This window comes from Heloderma suspectum, chromosome 4, assembly GCF_057233095.1.
Source record: "Heloderma suspectum isolate Gila_16-S chromosome 4, 16-S_ref, whole genome shotgun sequence".
In the NCBI taxonomy this organism is placed as follows: Eukaryota; Metazoa; Chordata; class Lepidosauria; order Squamata; family Helodermatidae; genus Heloderma; species Heloderma suspectum.
The window spans coordinates 246398378-246420489 of NC_139461.1; the positions used below are offsets into that span (position 1 = coordinate 246398378).

General features: G+C 43.6%; 1 protein-coding gene across 1 annotated transcript in view; it reads right to left on the bottom strand.

The window, feature by feature from the left end:
- TFEB (transcription factor EB) overlaps nt 1-22112 on the bottom strand; it is an 88821-nt gene that overhangs the window by 20967 nt on the left and 45742 nt on the right. The window contains exon 2 of the mRNA XM_084853110.1: nt 20612-20724. The gene's annotated coding sequence lies outside the window, so the exon portion shown is untranslated. The remainder of the gene's footprint in view (nt 1-20611; nt 20725-22112) is intronic.

Genomic DNA, 22112 nt, shown 5'->3' on the forward strand with positions numbered 1-22112 from the left:
AGGATAAAGAAGATATCCAGGGGGAATATGGTTCACATTATTATTCATAAACTTTGAAGGTCTGCCTAGAAAATACAACTAAGTATAGCAATACAGGAACTGCCTACAAGGCTGTCAATGCTGTGCACCTAATGGTGGACAAATCACTATGCTTCAAAAAGTGGTGCACTACACAAGAGTGCTTCTGTCCTGGGGTTTTTCCATGTCTGTGGTATGCTCTTTTAATGCACCATGACCTGCAACCCACATGCACTGGCCACTCTGATTACCTGCCTGGAACAAAAGACGAGTCACAAGTTGCTGTATCTTCAGGTAAGCAACCCGTAAATTTTGTTGTATTGCAGGGCCCCTGTTGTGGATTGCAGACCATTTTGCTTCTTTACCTTGGGAATGGTACACAGGCCAATAGGGTTGATTCCAGCTTTAAGGGGGCCCTGGGCAAAGTGCCCTCTAGTAAGCCCCCTCTTCCATGCATGAGCCTTGGCAGGCTTACCTGGCAGTGGTGGCAGGAGCAGCACTTTGAGCAAGGAGGTCGACCTACCAGTTTAATTTCTCACAATGCCCCAGAGCAACACCTGGCACTGCTCAGGGCAACAGGCTGGATTGTTGTTGTTGTTCTTTAAAAAGGGGGAGAGCAGGGCAGGTGTCAACAGCGGGACCTGTGGCAGTTGCCCATGGTTGCCTGGTGCTAACACCAAAGGCGTTAGCACCTTTGAATCAGAACTCCTCCTTTTGTACTCTGATGCAGCGATACCACCTATTCCTACCAAAAGAATGGCTACACGAGGAAATGGAAAGGGGTTACAAAACAGGCAGCCATAGTGACATGTGTGCATCCTCTATGCAAACAATGCATCTGACTGTGAAATACTACTACTCAAGAGCAATTCTTAATTGGTCCAGAATAGTAATGCCTTGACCAGCAAACATCTCAGTGACATGAAGCGTGCACCAGTCTAACTGCACCTACTTGCAACCCTAGCAAGGCTTCCCTTCCCCTAGGAAGCTGCCCTATACCGACTCAGACCACTGGTCCATCTAGCTCAGTACTATCTACACTAACCAACAGCAGTTCTCCGGAGTTTCAAAGAGTCTTTCCCAGTCACACCTGGAGAGGCCAGGGATTGAACCTGGGAACTTCCCCATGCAAAGAATGTGCTCCTCTTCCTATGCCCTTCTCCACCAGGGCACCTGAGTGCAGAAGAATTCATTCTGGAGGAGGAGACATATTTGTCTAAGGCAGCAAAACCAGCAAGACATATTTATATGTATGTATGTGTGTGTGTGTATTTACTTATACTGCCCAATAGATGCAGTTCTCTGGGCAGCTGACAACAAATACCCCCCCCCCCAAATACACACACTAGGGAGGTGCAGATTGTGTAAAATCCATTCCATTTGCGTTTCGCAGATTGTTAGGCGCCTTTTGTTCCATCATCTGCTCATTGATAGAATCGGATTTTTTGTAGTTTCCTAATTGTACAAATGCGCATTTGCACAAAGACAAATTTGCACTTGCAAAAATGCACAAATCTCTCCCAAATGCGCATTTTCATACTTTAGCCTGTGGAGAAAATGCACATTTTTGGCCGGTTTTTAAAGTTTTTTGCATATTTGCTATTACTAAATTTGCACAAAATTCCTAATTTTGTTTTCTAACAAAAGGTTAGAAAAATGGTCCACAGGTCTATGGAATCCACCCAACAGGAAATGCCGGTCAGCTGGGGAATCTGTGGGTCAGATCCATACAAATCTGAACTCACTTTGTTCTTCTGTGGATTTCTCCAACATCCCTAACACACACACACACACACACACACACACACACACACACACTTTAGATTTGCATATAAATCACACAGACTGTACCTCTTGCATTTCATAGACTAGGGCTGCTTTGTTTACCCTTTTCTTTCTCCTCTAACCTTGCGTGTGTGTGTGTGTGTGTGTGTGTGAGAGTGTGTGTGTGTGAGTGTGTGTGTGTGTGTGTGTGTGTGAGAGAGAGAGAGAGATCTCTGCTAACAAAGGATAACACTTCATGCATCTAATGAAAAGTGCTCTAGCCTATGAAAGTTTATGCTACATATCAAAAACAAAGATAAATTAAGGCCTTTCCATAAGCAAATGAACCAAGTTAAAAATCCACTTTTTCTTATAGTCTCACGGACCACCTGAAAGCATACTTTGGATTACAAGTAGTAATGAGCCATATATGATTCTGTGCCTTGGACACATGTAAAGTCACAGGCACTATGACCATTGCTCCTGGGGAGGGCCCACAGGTCAGTGGTCGAGCAAGTGCTTTGCATGCAGAAGGCCCCAAGTTCAATCTCCAAGTAGGGCTAGGAAGGAATTCTCCCTAAAACCCTGGAATTGGTGTAGACAATACTGGGCTAGACGGACCAATGGTCTGACTCAGTGTAAGGCAACTTTCTATATTCCTTCGTATGTCTTTCCTCAAATCCAGAAATCTGCTGAAGCCCTGTTAGTAGTGTTGTTGTTGTTCAGTCGTTCAGTCGTGTCCGACTGTTCGTGACCCCATGGACCATAGCACGCCAGGCCTTCCTGTCCTGCGCTCTCTCCCGGAGCGTGCTCAAGTCCATATTCATTGCATCGGTGATGCTATCTAGCCGTCTCATCCTCTGCCGTCCCCTTCTCCTAGGGATGGCGGAGAATTTCTCCCTGAATCTTCGGGGGGCCGAGCGCCAACGCATTCGGCCCCCCGAAATCAGCGGTGAAATTCTCTGCCACCCCCCGCCCCTCCCGGGATGCAAATCTTTGCTATTTGCGTTGCCCTTATTTTCACTGTAGTCTACGTAAATCTTTACGTAGACTACCGGGACCAAATAAGGAACGCAAATGGCGGTGCCCCATGGGGGCCGCCATTTGCGTACGCGCTTTTTTTTTTTTCTATGATTAACGTAGCCTATCACGGCTGACTTTGCAAATCTAGCCGTGATAGGCTGTGTAAATCGTTACGTAGCCTATCACGGGGTCTTTTTTTTTTTTTTTAAACTTTCGTAGTTTGCGGCCGGGGAGACGGGGCGCTCCTCCCCAGCCTGAATTTCGGCCGGGCGAGGCAGGAAGCCTCCCCCCCCCGGCCTGAATTTCAGCCAGGCGAGGCGGGACGCCTCTCCCGCCTTGCCTGAACTTCGGGGCGAGAAGCGAAGTGCCTCCCCCCCACCGCGAAGCAAGCTGCGAGACCAGGTAAGTGACTTTCGTACATCCCTACCTTCTCCTTTTGCCTTCAGTCTTTCCCAGCATCAGGGTCTTTTCCAGAGAGTTTTCTCTTCGCATTAGGTGGCCAAAATATTTGAGCTTCAGCTTCAGTATCTGTCCTTCCAATGAGTGCTCAGGGTTGATTTCCTTTAGGATTGACTGATTGGACCTCCTTGCAGTCCAGGGGACTCGTAAGAGTCTTCTCCAGCACTACAGTTTGAAAGCATCAATTCTTCGGTGCTCAGCCTTCCTTATAGTCCAGCTTTCACAGCCATATGTTACTACTGGGAAAACCATAGCTTTGATTATACAGACCTTTGTCGGCAAGGTGATGTCTCTGCTTCTTACTATGCTGTCTAGGTTTGCCATAGCTTTCCTCCCAAGGAGCAGTACCTTCTCCTAATTTGGAAGTAGTAGCTATTTACATATTCTTGGTATCTGCACTCTTTCACTATGCCTCAGCTATTTCTTTGCTTCTGCTACTGGGAGTCTCTTTCCCACCCTGTTCATCATACAAGCAGACCTCACCAATGTCCTAAGTAGAGAATAATAGTGTAGGTTTTCCATTTTAGGAAATTCCTGCACCTCACCCAAGAACGAGAAATTAATGTAGATTGTAGGGCAAAACAAAACAAAGCCCTGCATAAAAGACAGGGAGAACTGGAAACCAAGGTAGTTTTAAAATAGCCTTGTTGGCTCTGCTTGGCTTCACCCTATGTAACGTTCATCAGCTTCTGCTTTCACTCTGACTCACTTACAGGATGGGCGGGGAAAGAGGACAGGAGGTCTGAAGGAAGGAAAATGAAAACCAGCATACACATGGAACACAGAGCAATTCTATGAATTTTGACTCAGTAGTCCAACGGGGCATACCCCTTAAGACTGCAATTTTATATACTCCACAGAACTCAATGAACCCAGTGGAATTTACTTCCAAGTAAACATGCACAGGATTGCATTGCACAGAAAGTAGCAGGCTTAGCCATTAGTCAAGGGAATTGGTCAAGTAAACTCATATAAATAGGACTGAGTCTTCTCAGCAATGAGACTAGTGCTGGGCCAAAGTTTCATCACTTTCAGGGTATGTGAAAATGGCCCTTGAAGGTTTTTGTGATTGGGCAACCCCCTTTGAGGGCTGGGCCAAATCTGGTGTGGTGGTGGGAGGCTTCCCATGATAGAGATGAGGGGGCAGAGGTCATTTTCTGTAAAAGACTACAACCTGCTGCCTCCTCATCTTTAAGTCCCCACGCTCACTTCAAATAGTACAGTATGATCCACCTATCCTGAAAGTATCCCCAAATGCCTCTTTTTTTGTGGAAGACAACGAATGGCCCAATGAAAGTGAGGGAGCATTTTCAGCCAGACATTAAATGAGAAGAACCACTGAAGAAAGTTCTCAGGCAAAATGATCCTATCCTTGAATTGTGGTACAATATTTTAACTTTTAAAAGCCCCAATGGTTTTCTTCTCATTCACCTTTTGATTTTTGGAACGCTGAACTTATACCATGAAAACAAATGACTCCATCCACCTAGAGGTACCTGCGGATTGTACAGGAATCATACAGAAATCGTATAGATATATATTTCTATATATATAGAAACTGTATGCATTTGTGGAGACACATGCAATTCTTGCCATCCTCGTAAGTCAGGGACTTCATTCTCTAGTAAACCCAACCCATTTCCAGATCGTAATTCACCATAACTTTGTTTATTAGCACATAAAATGTTGCAATATAGAAACCTCATAAAACAAATACCCAGTTAAATCAAAAGGTGTAATTGACAACCAGTCAAAGATTAATTGAAAATGTATGTTGTGAAATGGCCCTTAGGGGGTTGTGAGTAGCACTGTATCTTCATTTCACTTTCTGTGTCATTTTGAAGATGAATGCCCTTGGTTTTCTCCCTTTTTACTATGCATTCCTTTGAGTTTTTGGCATAGGCGGAGACATTTAAAAGTTTTGCTTGTTTTTTACACATATGTTGCAAGTTGACTTTTGATTCATACAATAAAACTAATTTTAAAATAAGAAACCTGAAAATAAAATGAGCCATGGACCCTGTCCTGCTCTAGATCAAGTTTGGGCTGTCTGCAAGCACGTACAGGGAGCGAGGCAATAGAGTAGTCAAGTTGGCAAGCAAATGGTCAAGCATAGGTTTCATTACAAGGAGGTTTAAGCTGAGGCAGGAGCGTTCAAAATCCAGGCAGAGGTCAGAACACCGGAAGTCAGGCAGGCTACAAGGATCAGGCAGCAGCAGGAGTAGTCAAGATCACAAGCAAGAGGTCAAACACAGTAAAACAGATAGGTACGTTACACAGTCCAGAAGCAGAGTCATTGAGGAGTCCAAAAGGTCAGGAAACAGAGCATCAGACACAGGGCACAATTCAGGAGGCAAGGTACACAGCAGAGACTGGATGGACCAAGTTGTTCCAACACTGGCTGGGTTTCCAGTCAAGGCTTTTAAGCCCAAAGCTAGCCAGACTCCACCCAGAGCTCAGCTGCAGCCATCAGAGTTCCCTTTCCAGAGCCTACTCCTAAGGAGTCCCTTTCTCCTGAGGAAACCTTTTCTGGAAGCGAGCACTCCTTCACACAGGAGCCCCTGCTGGCCTGTTGCTTGAGGTGATGATGCTCCTGGGGATCAGGGGGTCAGAGTCCCTCAGAGGCAGAGTCCCTCTCTCTTTACAAGAATGGCCCTGCAGCCACTTCTCCTGAGGGTTCAAGGCTCCTGTGGGTCTGGTGGTAGTCCCTGGTCTGGGGTATCCTGGGCTTCTGGGGCCTTTAGCTCCTCCTCTGAGGAGGACTCCTCCAGTCTGGGCATGACAAACCACTATTAATACTCTTTCCTCTAGTGCTTGTCCAGACAAATCAGTCAAAGTGTGGTCTCCAACCACATCTGAGCCCAGTGATTCCCAAATAATTTGCCAGGGTACAAAAGAGTGCCATGAGAGGACCTGAACAACTATCTGCTACTTTCTTGTTCCCAGTAATCCCAGGGGCACTGAAACCTGAAACCAACACATCACCTGGTACAGCCTAATTTGAATGTCTGCAAACCCTCTTCCTCCATATTATTTTAAGATTCTGACTATACAGGCATCATGAGTTCAACATCCAGTCATCCTTCTCCCCAGTCCCCACTACTCCTGCCCTCCTGCTTTTTGTAACATCTTGCTAGTTGAAGAGATCTGCAGATCTTGAAAGCTTGCACAGGTTTTGAGTTGATTTAATGAAGGTATTAAACTAATATGGATATTGGAATTGAAAAATTAAGCTCAACAAGAAGAAAGGAAGGTGTTAAAGTGACACCTAAAGCAAATCCACACACAAGGGAAAAGGGAGGGGGCACTTACCAGCCGAATCCATTGATCCCATAAAGCTTCACATTCTGATGTGAATCAGTTAATGAAATGCCACTGAAAGCCATGTCATAAACTTCTATTATGGCAGAACAAATGTACTATGTGCAATAAATAACCTTTGAAATAAATAATGCTGTTCCACCACAAGCAAAGGAGCAAACAGACAATGCAAGTCCAAATAGTGTACGTTCACAAGAGAACATGACGCTTGCAAAATAACTCCCATATTCATCAGTAGACTCAGGCTCTCCCAACTGGTGAGATACAAGATTATTTATTATCAACAGTTAAAATGTTTCAATGCAGCTCCTTGGATATCTCCAAACAATTCAAAATGCTTGATGGGATGTCAGTCAACAGGACTATTTTACATACCCTTATTCATGAGCATCCAAAAATCAATACAAAACCACGCAAGACACTTCGATGAAGCAGCATAATAATCCTTAAATCACTCACTGGCTTCCTTGCAATACTTGTACCAGCATAATAGAACTTTATGACTTAACTCTCAGTGGCATTTAATTGATTGTTCCTATAGTAATTAGCATCAGAATATGAAGCTTTATGCAATCACCAGATTCTGCTAGTGAGTGCTCCCTACTTCGTTCATATGTACTGAAAAATTAAGCCCGCAATCCTATACCCACTTTCCTGGAAGCAAGCCCCCTTGAACTCAATGCAAGTTATTTCTGAGTAGACATGTACAGGGTTGCATTGTAAACCACCCACATGGATGCATCCACCATTCTATGCCCAATGAAACAGGGAGGCCCTGTGCAACACTGACACCCATTCCCAATATCTGGCCAGTGGCATCATACAGAGTGAGTATGGATGTAAAGGTAAAGTAAAGGTGTCCCCAACCAGTCGTGTCCAACTCTAGGGTGTGGTGCTCATCTCCATTTCTAAACTGAAGAGCCAGCGCTGTCCGAAGACGCTTCCGTGGTCATGTGGCCAGCATGACTGAACACCGAGGCGCACGGAACTCTGTTACCTTTCCCGCTGAAGCGGTACCTATTTATCTACTTGCAATTTCTTGCTTTCGAACTGCTAGGTTGGCAGGAGCTGGGACTGAAGACGGGAGCTCACTCCATCACGCAGCACTCGGGTCTCGAACTGCTGTCCTGCCAACCTTCCAGTCTTGCAGTTCAGCGTCTTAACCACTAAGCCACTGCGGCCCCTACGTATGGATGTACTAGACCCCATTTCTGAGCCTTATCTGACAGAACAAAGGTAAAGCTACTTTTGTTGTTGTTTACTCGACTCTTTGTGACTTCATGGACCAGCCCATGCCAGAGCTTCCTGTCGGCTGTCGCCACCCCCAGCTCCCCCAAGGTCAAGTCCATCACCTCCAGAATATCATCCATCCATCTTGCCCTTGGTCGGCCCCTCTTCCTTTTGCCTTCCACTTTCCCTAGCATCAGCATCTTCTCCAGGGTATCCTGTCTTCTCATTATGTGGCCAAAGTACTTCAGTTTTGCCTTTAATATCATTCCCTCAAGTGAGCAGTCTGGCTTTATTTCCTGGAGTATGGACTGGTTTGATCTTCTTGCAGTCCAAGGCACTCTCAAAATTTTCCTCCAGCACCACAGTTCAAAAGCATCGATCTTCCTTCGCTCAGCCTTCCTTATGGTCCAGCTCTTGCAGCCATAGGTTACTATGGGGAATACCATTCACTATGCGGACCTTTGTTATCAGTGTGATGTCTCTGCTCTTCACTATTTTATCAAGATTTGTCATTGCTCTCCTCCCAAGAAGTAAACGTCTTCTGATTTCCTGGCTGCAGTCAGCATCTGAAGTAATCTTTGCACCTAGAAAGACAAAGTCTGTCACTGCCTCCATGTTTTCTCCCTCTATTTGCCAGTTATCAATGCAGCTGGTTGCCATAATCTTGGGTTTTTTGAGGTTTAACTGCAACCCAGCTTTTGCACTTTCTTCTTTCACCTTCATCATGAGGTTCCTCAGCTCCTCCTCGCTTTCAGCCATCAAAGTGGTATCATCTGCATATCTGAGATTGTTAATGTTTCTTCCAGCCATTTTAACTCCAGCCTTGGCTTCATCAAGCCCAGCACGTCGCATGATGTGTTCTGCGTACAGGTTGAATAGGTAGGGTGAGAGTATACAACCCTGCCGTGCTCCTTTCCCAATCTTAAACCAGTCCGTTGTTCCGTGGTCTGTTCTTACCGTTGCTACTTGGTCGTTATACAGATTCCTCAGGAGGCAGACAAGATGACTTGGTATCCCCATACCACCAAGAACTTGCCACAATTTGTTATGATCCACACAGTCAAAGGCTTTAGAATAGTCAATAAAACAGAAATAGATGTTTTTCTGAAACTCCCTGGCTTTCTCCATTATCCAGCGGATATTGGCAATTTGGTCTCTAGTTCCTCTGCCTTTTCTAAACCCAGCTTGTACATCTGGCAATTCTCGTTCCATGAATTGCTGGAGTCTACCTTGCAAGATCTTGAGCATTACCTTACTGGCATGTGAAATAAGTGCCACCGTTCGATAGTTTGAACATTCTTTGGTGCTTCCCTTTTTTGGTATGGGGATATAAGTTGATCTTTTCCAATCTGTTGGCCATTCTTATGTTTTCCAAATTTGCTGGCATATGGCATGCATCACCTTGACAGCATCATCTTGCAAGATTTTAAACAGTTCAGCTGGGATACCGTCATCTCCTGCTGCCTTGTTATTAGCAATGCTTCTTAAGGCCCATTCAACTTCATTCTTCAGGATGTCTGGCTCTAACTCACTAACCACACCGTCAAATCTATCCCCAATATTATTATCCTTCCTATACAGATCTTCTGTATATCCTTGCCACCTTTTTGTGATCTCTTTTGCTTCTGTTAGGTCCTTGCCATCTTTGTTTTTGATCATACCCATTTTTGCCTGGAATTTACCTCTGAGGTTTCTAATTTTCTGGAAGAGGTCTCTTGTCCTTCCTATTCTATTATCTTCTTCTGCTTCTGCACATTGCTTGCTTAAAAATAATTCCTTATCTCTTCTGGCTAAGCTCTGGAATTTTGCATTTAATTGGGCATATCTCCCCCTATCACTGTTGCCTTTTGCTTTCCTTCTTTCTTGGGCTGCTTCCAGTGTCTCAGCAGACAGCCATCTTGCCTTCTTGATTTTCTTTTTCTTTGGGACATTTTTTGTTGCCGCCTCCTGAACAATGTTGCGAACTTCTGTCCATAGTTCTTCCGGGACCCTGTCTACTAAATCTAGTCCCTTAAATCTATTCTTCACCTCCACTGCATATTCATGAGGAATATTAGTGAGCTCATATCTAACTGATCTGTGAGTCTTCCTTATTCTCTTTAGTCTGATTCTAAATTGTGAAATAAGAAGTTCGTGATCTGAACTACAATCAGCTCCAGGTCTTGTTTTTACCAACTGCATAGATGTCCGCCACCTTTGGCTACAAAGGATGTAGTCAATCTGATTTCGGTGTCGGCCGTCTGGTGAAGTCCATGTATAAAGTCGTCTCTTAGGTTGTTGGAAGAAAGTGTTTGTTATGCACGGTGAGTTGTCTTGGCAAAATTCTATCAGCCTATGTCCTGCTTCATTTTGTTCTCCCAGACCATGCTTGCCTGTAATTCCAGGGGTCGTCTGACTACCCACCTTAGCATTCCAGTCTCCTGTAATGAAAATAACATCTTTGTTTGGCATACTATCCAGTAGGTGCTGCAGATCCTCATAGAACTGATCTACTTCTGCTTCTTCAGCATCTGTGGTTGGGGCATATATTTGGATCACTGTGATATTAAATGGCTTACCCTGAATTCGAATTGAGATCATTCTGTCATTTTTTGGATTGTATCCAAGCACTGCTTTAGCCACTTTATTATTAATTATGAAGGCTACTCCATTTCTTCTGTGGTCCTCTTGTCCACAGTAGTAGATCTGGTGGTCATCTGATGTGAAGTGACCCATTCCAGTCCATTTCAGTTCACTGACACCCAAAATGTTTAATCTTGACATCTCCCCAATAACCACATCCAATTTACCCTGGCTCATAGATCTTACATTCCAGGTTCCTATAGTGTGTTGATCTTTAGAACATCGGATTCGTCGTTCACCACCAGCACCATCGGCTGCTAGCCGTCCTTTCGGCTTTGAGCTAGCTGCGTCATCACATCTGGGGCTAGTTGAACTTATCCTCTGTTCCTCCAGGCTACCTTACAGTTGTAAGCAGGATGCTGCCCATGGTTCTAGAATTTAAAGAGAAACACACACACACACACCTCTTTCTGAATGCAACAGTGAAGGCTGTTTCCAATTTTAACCCTGGGAGGAAAAACACTACCAAAAGGTTGGAAACACTGTCTTAGAGCGCAATCCTATGCATGTTTAGACAGAAAAAAAGGCCTACAACTCCCAGCATGCCCCAGCCAGCATGGCTAGCTGGGGGATGCTGGGAGTTGTAGGACTTTTTTCTGTCTAAACATGCATAGGATTGCACCCTTAGCTTTGGTCAGTATCCTAGAGTAAGAACAAAATATGGGTGCTGATCCCTCAAGGTACCAGTAAGAGAAGACTGGATTATTCCAATATATTTCAAAACAGCAAATTCTTTTTTCCTGGGAGGTTGGCTGGTATAAGAAACTGATATTATTTCAATGAAATTTGAATGAGGTTTTCCTCCCAACTCTGGAAACACATGAATTTGGATAGCCAACTGAGGCAGCCACCATAATATCTGTACTGAAATGGCAAAGGTTGAGGAAGTTGGCAGTTTAGGTTTGGTGAAACCAGACCAGCACAGGGGCCTTCTATAAATCTGCCAGCTCTCTGAAATCCAGGTTGATCTGTGGTCCAGCATCTATGTACAGGGATAATATGGAGCAGCATGGAGAGACAATGAAAGCATCCAAAGCCTAGACACATCAGCTGGGTGACTGTCCTTCATCAAGAGCCCTTTCAAACTCCAATTGTATTGGTAACAACAGACTTTGCATTGACTGGAACAACCACATCACTCATAGGCAAGGCTCTTTTAATTCATTGGTCTTATCCAATTATACTGGTGAACAGGTTGCCTGAATAATTCCCTGCAACCCCATAAACTGCATGCGAACTGCAGTTCGGCACACATAAGCCTTCCAATGTGGGTTGAGTGTGCAAAAATTGAAGCTGTCAGCCCATGGCAAATGAATCAGACAGCCTATTGGACATACCTAAAAGGTAAAAATATCCAGCCAATAGCTCGATTGTGAACCAGAGTGTCAGGTGACTCTGCCTTAAAGACCTTGATGTGTGAGAAACAGGCCCTACTTGTCCTGAACCCATCAGCCCATAACCACCTGATGCATCCACATGCATCACTGAATATTTCCCATATTTAAAATACCAGTGGCAAAGGGCACAACGTGATTGTTGTCCATTTTACTAATGGACAAGCCACCCTAGGGAGGGATTTTTTTAGAATTTGCCTTAGGCAATATCAGAAAAGCATAAAAGAATAGAGAACTAAAGCTGCTAGAGCACAAACTTTCCCCATCAGACCACTCCTTCTTCTGCTAGTGCTGCTCTCTGATCGTTTTTTCTTTTTCAGGTGCCATGCTTACCCCACTAAGAATAGATTACGCTGTTATGGCTCCATTAAGGAATGAGTGATTCAGGCGCCAACCATTTTCAGCAAAGAAACAGCAGAGGACAATGGAGAAGGAAGAGAAGAGGGGGAGATATGCTGGACTTCAAGAACATAGGGTGGCCATGTGTCCTACTTTACCGGGTAGTTTATTTGAAAATGTTTTCTATCTGCAGAGCTCTCCAGTCCAAGTTCACTTAAAGATAAAGAACCATAAGAAGCGAGAGCAGGGAGGGGCCTTGAAGTTGTCCATCCACAGTTAGTATTTGAACAGCAGACTGAGGAGCAGACTGGTCGCAGTCTTCCCCACTATGGTGAGATGGACATTATTTCTATTTTGATTATAGCAATTATTTCTAAATTTGCATCTAAATGTATAAATTATGCCATTTTATGCAAATCTGACTTTATTTGGTTGTTCATTCCCCCTTTAGGTCTCCCTACAAGAACATCTTGACAATGGCACCAATGTTGGCAATTCAGATCTTGAAGGACCCATTACTTGACTGGGCAAAGATCCTGCTATCTGTTGATCATTTTACTTCATGCAAATACAGACAAGCATTTAATGGCATATAGTGGGTCATTTATGTCAGCTGACTTTAATAGGTCTAATATCTTATTGAAATTGTTTTTAGCTGTTGAAATTATTTTAAATTTTGTTATGTTAAAAATTTTATACTATGCTTTATTATCTTACATCTGTGGTTTGTAATATCTGTGAACTGTTGTGAACCACCCAGAGAGCTTCGGCTATTGGGCGGCACAGAAATAAATAAATAAATAAATAAATAAATAAATGAATGGTGGTGGTGGTGATGCTGATTATAATAATAATAATAATTATTATTATTATTATTATTTACCAAGAAAGTGGTCCATGTGGGGAGCTATTATCTGTAGCACGAAAAGAACTTTACCCTTTTACTGCTTCTCCAGATTTCTTATTCAGCGGGGATATCTGATAAAATCTATGCACAATGTTGGCAGATGCTAGAAATGACAGAGTTCAAACAATTTTAGAAAACCCTGGGGAAATCCTGTTTGCATGCCTACCAGAAAAAGTTACCACTTAGATGATCACCAATATTCACCCTGTATATGTTTACTTCTATAATCCCCCTAAGATGAAGGCTAGTAATTCCTTCTTTTCCTCAACAAGAAAGATGTGGCTTGTGAATGACAGCAGGAGTTGTAGCAAAGGAGGGGCTAAAGCACAGCCATCCCAAATGACAGCCTAGTACCCGAATCACTCCCTCATCTTTTTTTCCTTTCTGAGCATCTCAGTGCCTCAGTTGCAGGAACAATTGCAAGATCTTATTGCTGTGGCTTAGACAAAACACCTGCCTTGGAGAAAAGCAATGCTGGGCCTCAGTCCTCTGTGAAAGGCTGCGATTACAATCAGTGCTTTATGACACTATAGCCTCCAACATTTGTCAGGCAAAATTTGGTGTACTTATTTTATACCAACTAAGAAAATAGCTCATCAAAAAAGTGTATCTACACCAGATCCCCTCTGCTGTAAATGGTTGCTTTTTACTTAGTTTTTATATGTCCCAATGGTGTCCAATAGTGAAAAAATAAATACCATAGCTAATAAGTTCGTACCACTGGCACTCTTTGAGGGAGGCACAGAACACAAAACACAGATTTGCTGTCAATGTATTGCTGAACATCCCAGCTTCAGTAACTGGAACTTCAGGCTATCAAAGACCCAGTGACCTGGTTTGCACATAACAACAATCCAGAGTTTAGGTCGAGTATGGGTTGTCACTGAATCTTGGGCTGTCATTATATGCGAACCCTGCTCTATGGTTTAACTATGGGTTGTTAACCATGAACAACTCAGAGTTCACAACCCAACAGCAAACCATAGATTCTTTTCTTTGGATGTTCGTGGTTAACAACCCATAGTTAAACCATAGTACACGGTTTGCAGATAATGACAACCCACGATTCAACGACAACCCACAATTCAACTCATTGCTGTTGTTACATGCGAACCTGTATGCTGCCTTGGGCTGTATATAAAAGGCAGCTTTGCATAAGTAGGCTAGGCATGGGTTAAGGCCAGGAATTTCGACAGCGGAGTGTGCTGACCCTCCTCAGTTCATAGTTGGTGCCAACCATGCAAGAATGGAGGGTGAGCCAATTTGCACTGCATTACCCTAGCCTTATCCTAGCCAATGGCCATGGTGGATACAGATGGTGGGTGTTGTAGTCCATCACATCTGGAGGGTACCAGGTTGAACAAGGCTGCCTAATCCATTCACACTAGCTTTGCAATACAAGTCTCTCGGTTACTGGCCTTGATCCATGCTGGCTGCCAAACTAGTCCGGTATTCCATCCCTAACACTATTCTGGACCTGATACTTCAGAAAAAGGAAAAACAACAGCACAACCCACTAACATTTCCGTAAGTCCCACTTTTATTGAGTACCTGTATCAGCTTTTGAACATTAATTTTCCACACATATTCTTCCACAGGAATCATTCTGAAAGTATTCCTGTGGAGGCAGACAGTTTATGGAAACCAGCCCTAAATGTCACAGACACCTGATACTCTGCTTCTCATCCTCCAGGAATGGCAGGGGCCACCATAAAAGGGATCTTTCACCTACTTTGTGTTTTCTGAACAATAATTCCCACTGGGGTTCTAGTCTGCTTTTAGTGCTGCTGGTTTTTACTCTGGTTTTATTCAGTTTTAAACATAAGGTTTTTATTTTATGTTTTGCTATGTTATTGTATTTTATGTTTTAAGTTTTGTTTTGTAAACTGCCCAGAGAGTTTAGGCTATCAGGCAGTATAAAAATGTAACATATAAATAAACAAAGAAGTATTTAAGACTGCAAACACTTGTAGGCCTGGTGAGTTTGCCCTTATCTAGTGTCAAATGCCAGCTATGCACATTCTATCATTTGCAACACTATGATGGGGGAAGCTGTATCTACCAACATTCTCTCCTCCATACAGCTGTTAATATGTATATTTTTAAAGAGATCCCTGCCCCATTTTGAATCTGGCTGAAAGCATTTCAAACTAACACCTAAGACTGAGTATTAGATAAAGTTTTCCAGATAGTAGCATAGTCCACTCCTGGTACAGTACATAATCAGGAGCATGCGAAGCATTCTGGGGCCAAGAAAGATTTAATGAGCTTTAATGAGCTTCCGTCGTGCATTAAAAACGTGGTTGTTCAGGCAGGCATTTGGGGTGGGTTAGGGTATTTTTAAAAAAATTTTATGGTAGAATTTTATTGTTTTAAATTGTTTTATGGTGTGTTGTATATCACCCAGAGTGGCTGGGTGACCAGCCAGATGGGCGATTAATAAATTTAATAAATAAATAAATAAGAAAGGACCAGAATGAGATTATATACTCTGCAGGTCTAGACCTTGTGGACCAGGAGTTCAAAAATGGTGAATCTAATCCAGGGATGGGCAATTTTGTGACCCTCCAAATGTTATTGGACTGCAACTCCCATCAGCCCTAGCCAGGACGACGAAAATGATGATTATATTTATACCCCGCCTTTTTCCCAGGATAGGCAATGGTGAGGGATGATGTGGGTTGCAACCAAACAACATCTGAAAGTCAACAAGTTGCCCACCCCTGATCTAATATCTCTGAGACGATGGCAGCCTAGTCATACCATTCATGACCCTGCAAGCATTTCCTCACTAAGAAGTCAGACTGGTGATAGTTCCACAGCAAGGACTAATTAATTCCCTAAGTCAAGACAAATTTGTGGCTAGATTTATTTATTTACAGCAGATAATTTCCATCTTGCTTCTCCATTCCTCTAGGAGAAGAAAAGCAGCTAACAGTAAAGAAATACAAGTAAAGACATTGGGGATTTCTACACCAGCCTAAAATCCTGCATTTAAAATGTGGCTTTCCACTTCTGTTTTAAATGCAGGATCACAACTGATTCCCTTTACACGTGCTTCCTTCTCTGTAGATGGCTGTTCCCATTGTGTTATGTTTCCGTGAAGAGGCATTACACATGCTCCAGGTTCAGTGATACTTGCTCCTGGGTTCCTGCCCCTTTCCCTCCCCTTGCACATTACTGGTGGATGGAGACTGACATGCGGACAGCCACCCCCCCAACAATCTCCCCAGCCCCGCCTCCCTCTTCCATTCTTTTGGCCAGTCCCTGCTGCTCAGCCCCTCTGCTGCTCCTCCGCTCTGCCTCCGCCCACTGCCGCTCTGCTACTCTGCCATTCTTCCGCTCTGTTTTGAACAGGCAGGCTGAAAATGGCAAGGAGCCAAAATGGCGCAGGGGTGGGAAGGCTGAACACCCATCAGACCTTCGTCACCACTGTTGACATCATGATCACGCCCCCAACAACTACACTCAGCCCTTCATTCACACTAGGGGAGAAATACACGGGGAGGACATGGTACTCCATTTGCGCATATCTGGGAAAATACCCCATTTTTTCCGTCTGAGGAAAAATGGGATAGGTGGGAGGAAATAGTGGAATAATGACTGGACAATGACAATGTCATGTAGTGGACCCGCACAATTCAGTGAGTGAGCAACCATGAATGCGTAATAAACTTGAGGTGTAGAGATCCCCATTATCAAGAATTGTGATAAGTATTACAATAATAGAATTGGCAAGCACAACAGATTATTACTTCAACTTTCCCAAAGGCCTCTATTTAAAGAGCCCAGTGTTCACTAGGCACCAGAAGATATATAGTGTCACGGCCTCTCTAGGGATGACATTCCAGAGTGTTGGCACCACAACTGAAAAGGCCCTGTTCGGCTGTTCCTTGTGCCACCTGAACGTCAGTCAGTAGGGAGACCCAAAGTAGGACCTCAGGTGTTGAACTGAGTGTTTAGGACAGCACATATGAGAGAAAGCAGTCCTTAAACTACCCCAAGCCTCAAGCCGTTTAGGGCTTTAAAAGGTAAGAAGCAACACCTTAAACTGAGCTTGTAACAAATGGATAGCCGATCCAGCTTTAAAAAGAACTGTAGTTATATATTGTGTCCATCCCATCCCAGACAATCATCTGGTGACAGCATTTTGAACCAAATGAAGTTTCTAGACGTTTTTCCAGAAAGCACATTAGAAATATTCATTCTCATCCCGCCAGTGCTTCTAGCCTCTCTTTTTAATGTTATTTATTTATGAACTTATATCCACTTTATCACTTACACCTCAAGGCAGCTATCAAAACCAGCTGCAGTTAAAACAATAGGCAGAAGATAAAAACAAATATTGACAAAAGCCAAAAGATAAAATTTTAAATTAATTTCTCATTTAAAAGGCAGACCAGATACCCCTGAAGTGTTTCCATTCCACTATAAAAGCTATTTCCCATTAAGAATCAGTGTCTGAGTTTGCTCCCCCGCCCCATTCCTTTGTGCTTCTGTGTCATGTCTTTTAAATTATAAGCCTGCAACCAGGGACTGTCCTGTGTTATTGACTGTATGCAAGATCAAGAATGGAAGAATTTTAAATAAACAAACAAACAAGCAATAAAATGCTATGAACAACACAAGAGCACAGGATGAACCTTACTCAGAACCTAAAAGATAATAATGAAGTTACCAGGCAAACACACCTATGGAAGGAGTTCTGCAGTTTGGGTGTTGACACTGAGAAGGTCCTCTCTGATAGCCACCTGCTTAACCTAAGAAAGCAGGGGAAGCCAGAGGAGAGCCTCCAACTAAGACCATAGTTGACAGGTAGGTTTATGTGGGAAAAGGCAGTCATTCAAAAACCAAGCTGTTTAGAGCCTTTAAAGGTCCAAAACTAGCACCTCAAATTCAGCCCAGAAATGAACTGGTAGCCAATGAAGCCCTTTTAATACTGGCATAATATTGTCACAGCAGTTGGGCCCAATAGACAGTTTGGCTGCTATGTTTTACACCAGCTGTGTTTTCTGGACACTCTTCAAGGGCAACCCCACATATGAAACATTAAACTTTTCTTGATTTCCTGGGCCTATGGCATTTATTTATCTCTAACATTTTTATTTTAAGTATTTTTATCTCGCTCCCCAGCCAGAGAGGCTTGCATGCAATCAGTAAAACAAGACAGTTGTCTTGATTTTCTGAGGCTATGACATTTATTTATCCTTTACATTTCCTTCAAAATGGCTCCCAAAACAGGTTACAAAATATCAATTAAATTCACAATAAAAACAGTTATTAAAAACCATAAACTCAGACACCAAAACGGTAGTAAAAGGAGTAATACATACAGTCAGGGCCAGAAATATTGGAACAAGGATAACTGTTTTGGCAGTTGGCCTCTGTACACCACCACATTGAAGTTGAAAGGAAACACACCCAGATGGGAGCGAAGTCAGGACTTTCAGCTGTAATTCAAGAGGTTGGACAAAAGTGGGGCACTACCCATTCAGGAAGGACAGCCGGTGGCATACACACACACACATCGTTGGTGGCTCATAAGTAATGGAACAAACCAACATCATTTCAAAAAGGATCGCCTTTAATACCTGGATGAAAATCCTTTGCAGTCAACGACTGCCTGAAGTCTGGAACCCATGGACATGACCAAATGCTGAGTTTCCTCCCTTGAGATGCTTTGCCAGGCCTTTACTGCAGCTGCCTTCAGCTGCTGCTTGTCTGTGGGTCTTTCTGCCTTCAGTCTTGGCTTCAGTAAGTGAAAAGCATGCTCTATTGGGTTGAGATCAGGTGAATGACTTGGCCATTGAAGAACATCCCACTTCTTTGCCTGGAGAAACTCTTGGGTAGCTTTTGCTGTATGTTTTGGGTCATTATCCATCTGCAATATGAAGCGGCGTCCTATCAGTTTGGCAGCATTCGGCTGAATCTGAGCAGAAAGTATAGCCCTATACACTTCAGAATTCATCCTGCTGCTTTCCTCAGCAGTCAAGTCATCAATAAACACCAGTGACCCCCCGTACCATAACACTGCCTCCACCATGTTTGACAGATGATGTGGTACGCTTTGGATCATGAGCTGTTCCTTTCCTTCTCCATACTTTTCTCTCCCCATCATTCTGGTACAAGTTAATCTTGGTTTCATCAGTCCAAAGAATCTTATTCCAGAACTGGACAGGCTTTTTTAGGTGTTTGCTGGCAACGGCTAATCTGGCCTTTCGGTTCTTGAGCGTTACCAGTGGTTTGCACCTTGTTGTGAAGCCTCTGTATTTACATTCATAAAGCCATCTCTTGACTGTAGATGTTGACAATGACATGCCTACCTCTTTAAGAGCGTTCTTGACCTGGCTAGATGTTGTGAAAGGGTTCCTCTTCACCATGAGCGGAATTCTGTGGACATCCACTTTAGTTGTCTTCCATGGTCCTCCGGGCCTTTTGCTGTTGTTGAGCTTGCCAGTTAATTCCTTCTTTTTCAGGATGTTCCAAACTGTTCTGTTGGCCACTCCCACTGTTTTTGCTATCTCTCTGATGGGTTTATTTTGTTTCCTCAGCCTAATGATGGCCTCCTTCACTCACATGGACCCTTCTTTGGACCTCATGTTGGGAGTTCCAGTGAACAGCTACCAAATGCAAAGGTAACACTCAGAACCACCTCCAGGGCTTTTATCTGCTTGATTGGTCATGGGGTACCCAGGAAACAGGCCACACCTGGCCATGCAGCTGCTTGTCAGCCATTAGTTCCATTACTTATGAGCCACCAATGATGGGTGTGTGTGTATGCCACTGGCTGTCCTTCCTGAATGGGTAGTGCCCCACTTTTGTCAAACCCCTTGAATTACAGCTGAAAGTCCTGACTTTGCTCCTATCTGGGTGTGTTTCCTTTCAACTTCAATGTGGTGGTGTACAGAGGCCAACTGCCAAAACAGTTATCCTTGTTCCAATATTTCTGGCCCTGACTGTATAATCCGTCTCTAGTAAAACTTGCCATCAATATTGAGAGGTGGTACCAGTTCCAGGTTTTTGAAGGCCCCTGAGCAAGACACCCTCAATGGGTGCCCTCCCTCAGTGAGTCTACCTCCTCACCTGAATTGTGCTATTGCTCCTTATCCTCTTCCTCATCATTGCTACCACTTGCTTGCTTGATAGGCAGAGAGCCAGTGAACATGCAGGCAGTGGTAACTACTGCTCCTCCTCCACACCACCACCACTGTCTGGGCCAGAGCAAGAAACAAGTGAACAAGCAGGTTGCAGTGGTGAAAGAGGAGGAGCAATTCGAGCAGGCTCTTGCCAGCAGGCCCCTGGCTGGAGTGTGGGCCCTACCCTTGACGCTGTCCCCCTTTCCAGACATATAGCAAACACAGAAAGCCATCTCACTGCTTCCCAAATGCTTGACTAGTCAATAAAGCTCTTCAATAAAAGGAAGATCTTGATCCTTTCAGGAAAAAAAAAACCTGGAAGATGACGCTCCCTCATTGGGAGCTCCACAGAGAAGATGTCACATCAGAGAAAGACCCTGGAAGTGGTCGTTACTCACCAAACCCTGGGTGAAAGGGGCACCCGTGGGAGGGCCTCTTCCTAGGACTTCAAGGATTGGGGAGGCACATAGGGGAGGACACGTTCCTTCAGATATCTCTTCAGTATGGCTTCCTAGCATTCAAACAGGGAGAAAAGCAGAGGGAAACCAAGGTTAATAACTTTCACAGGGAATTGTAGCATGTCTTTAAAAAACAAAACAAAAAACCCTCTACATCACACATGAAAAGCATGAGTGGTGCAGAAGAGAAACTACAGTGTTGTATATTCATGCCAGCACATTCCAGGTTGCCTGTTTTTCAAAAGCATGATACTCCTTGAGGATCAGCAACATTTGACTTAAACACAAGCATTAAAAAGGTAACATTAATGCATTTTATGTTGCAATGCAATGCCAGGCAAATAAAATACCAATCCCCAAAGAGCATTAAGCTTTGCAACAGCCAGTGAGAGTGAACTTGTGGGATAGGTAGCAAGCACAAGCAGCAGGGTAAACTAGAGGCAGGGGATTTTGTGGTCAGGGGAAAAGAAATCCAGTGAGAGTATGCCAGATAGTAAAAACCCACAAATACCAGAATAACTATCTGATGTGATTCAAGAACACATGAGACTGTGACATCTGACTTGAAAACTCATTTCCCGTGCCATTGTAAACAGGACTAATTTCAGACGGCTAAATAAGGCAGCTGACGTTTTACAAAACCATCAGTTGTTCATTCACCTGTACATATTCCTTTGTGGATTTAAATTCTAGAGGTGGTTTTTAAAAGTTGGCTGGAAAACTGTGATTTTATTTAGAAAAAGTAAAAAACTCAGGACTGAAAAACACTCCCAATGAAAAACAAGATTATTTCACAGTGCCTCCCACAAGGAGACTGAAGTATCACAGTGTCAGTTCCAAATAGCTTTGCACATTGAGGAATTGTTCACACCTGTCTGAAGAAAAAATGAAGCACAAGTGGTTGAACATCACTGTAGGTGTAAGCTGAGAATTGGGCAGAATGTCACACAATGCTGAATGGCACCACCGGTTGCAAAGCAGGGAAGATCAAACTATCTTAGATCCCAGGAGTCATTTTTATCCACAGTTCATAAATTTAGCAACAGGCAGACTATACCTCCTATTACAAGTACAAGTTTTATAAGTCTGGTTTATCAGCGGGCACTATTGTATTTGCTCAAAAGTTAATGATTACTGCCCTCAAGAGCCATCCTTGCTCAATGTATAGTAAATGCGCGCGCGCGCGTACACACGCACACACTATTTACGTTGAACAACAATGCTGCTCTTTCCTGAATAGCACAGTTCTGTTAACTCCATCAGTTCCAAGCTATGCCTATTTTGAATTTTGAACTACCCGGATCTTTGCTGTGGGGTGGAGGGGAAGGGGTGGCTCATGGCTGCAAAAATATAATTATGAAGAGGAATAAAAATAAACTTCTAAGAGGACAGCAACTATAGATAGCACATGCAAAACATCCAGGGGTGAGTTAGGTTACAG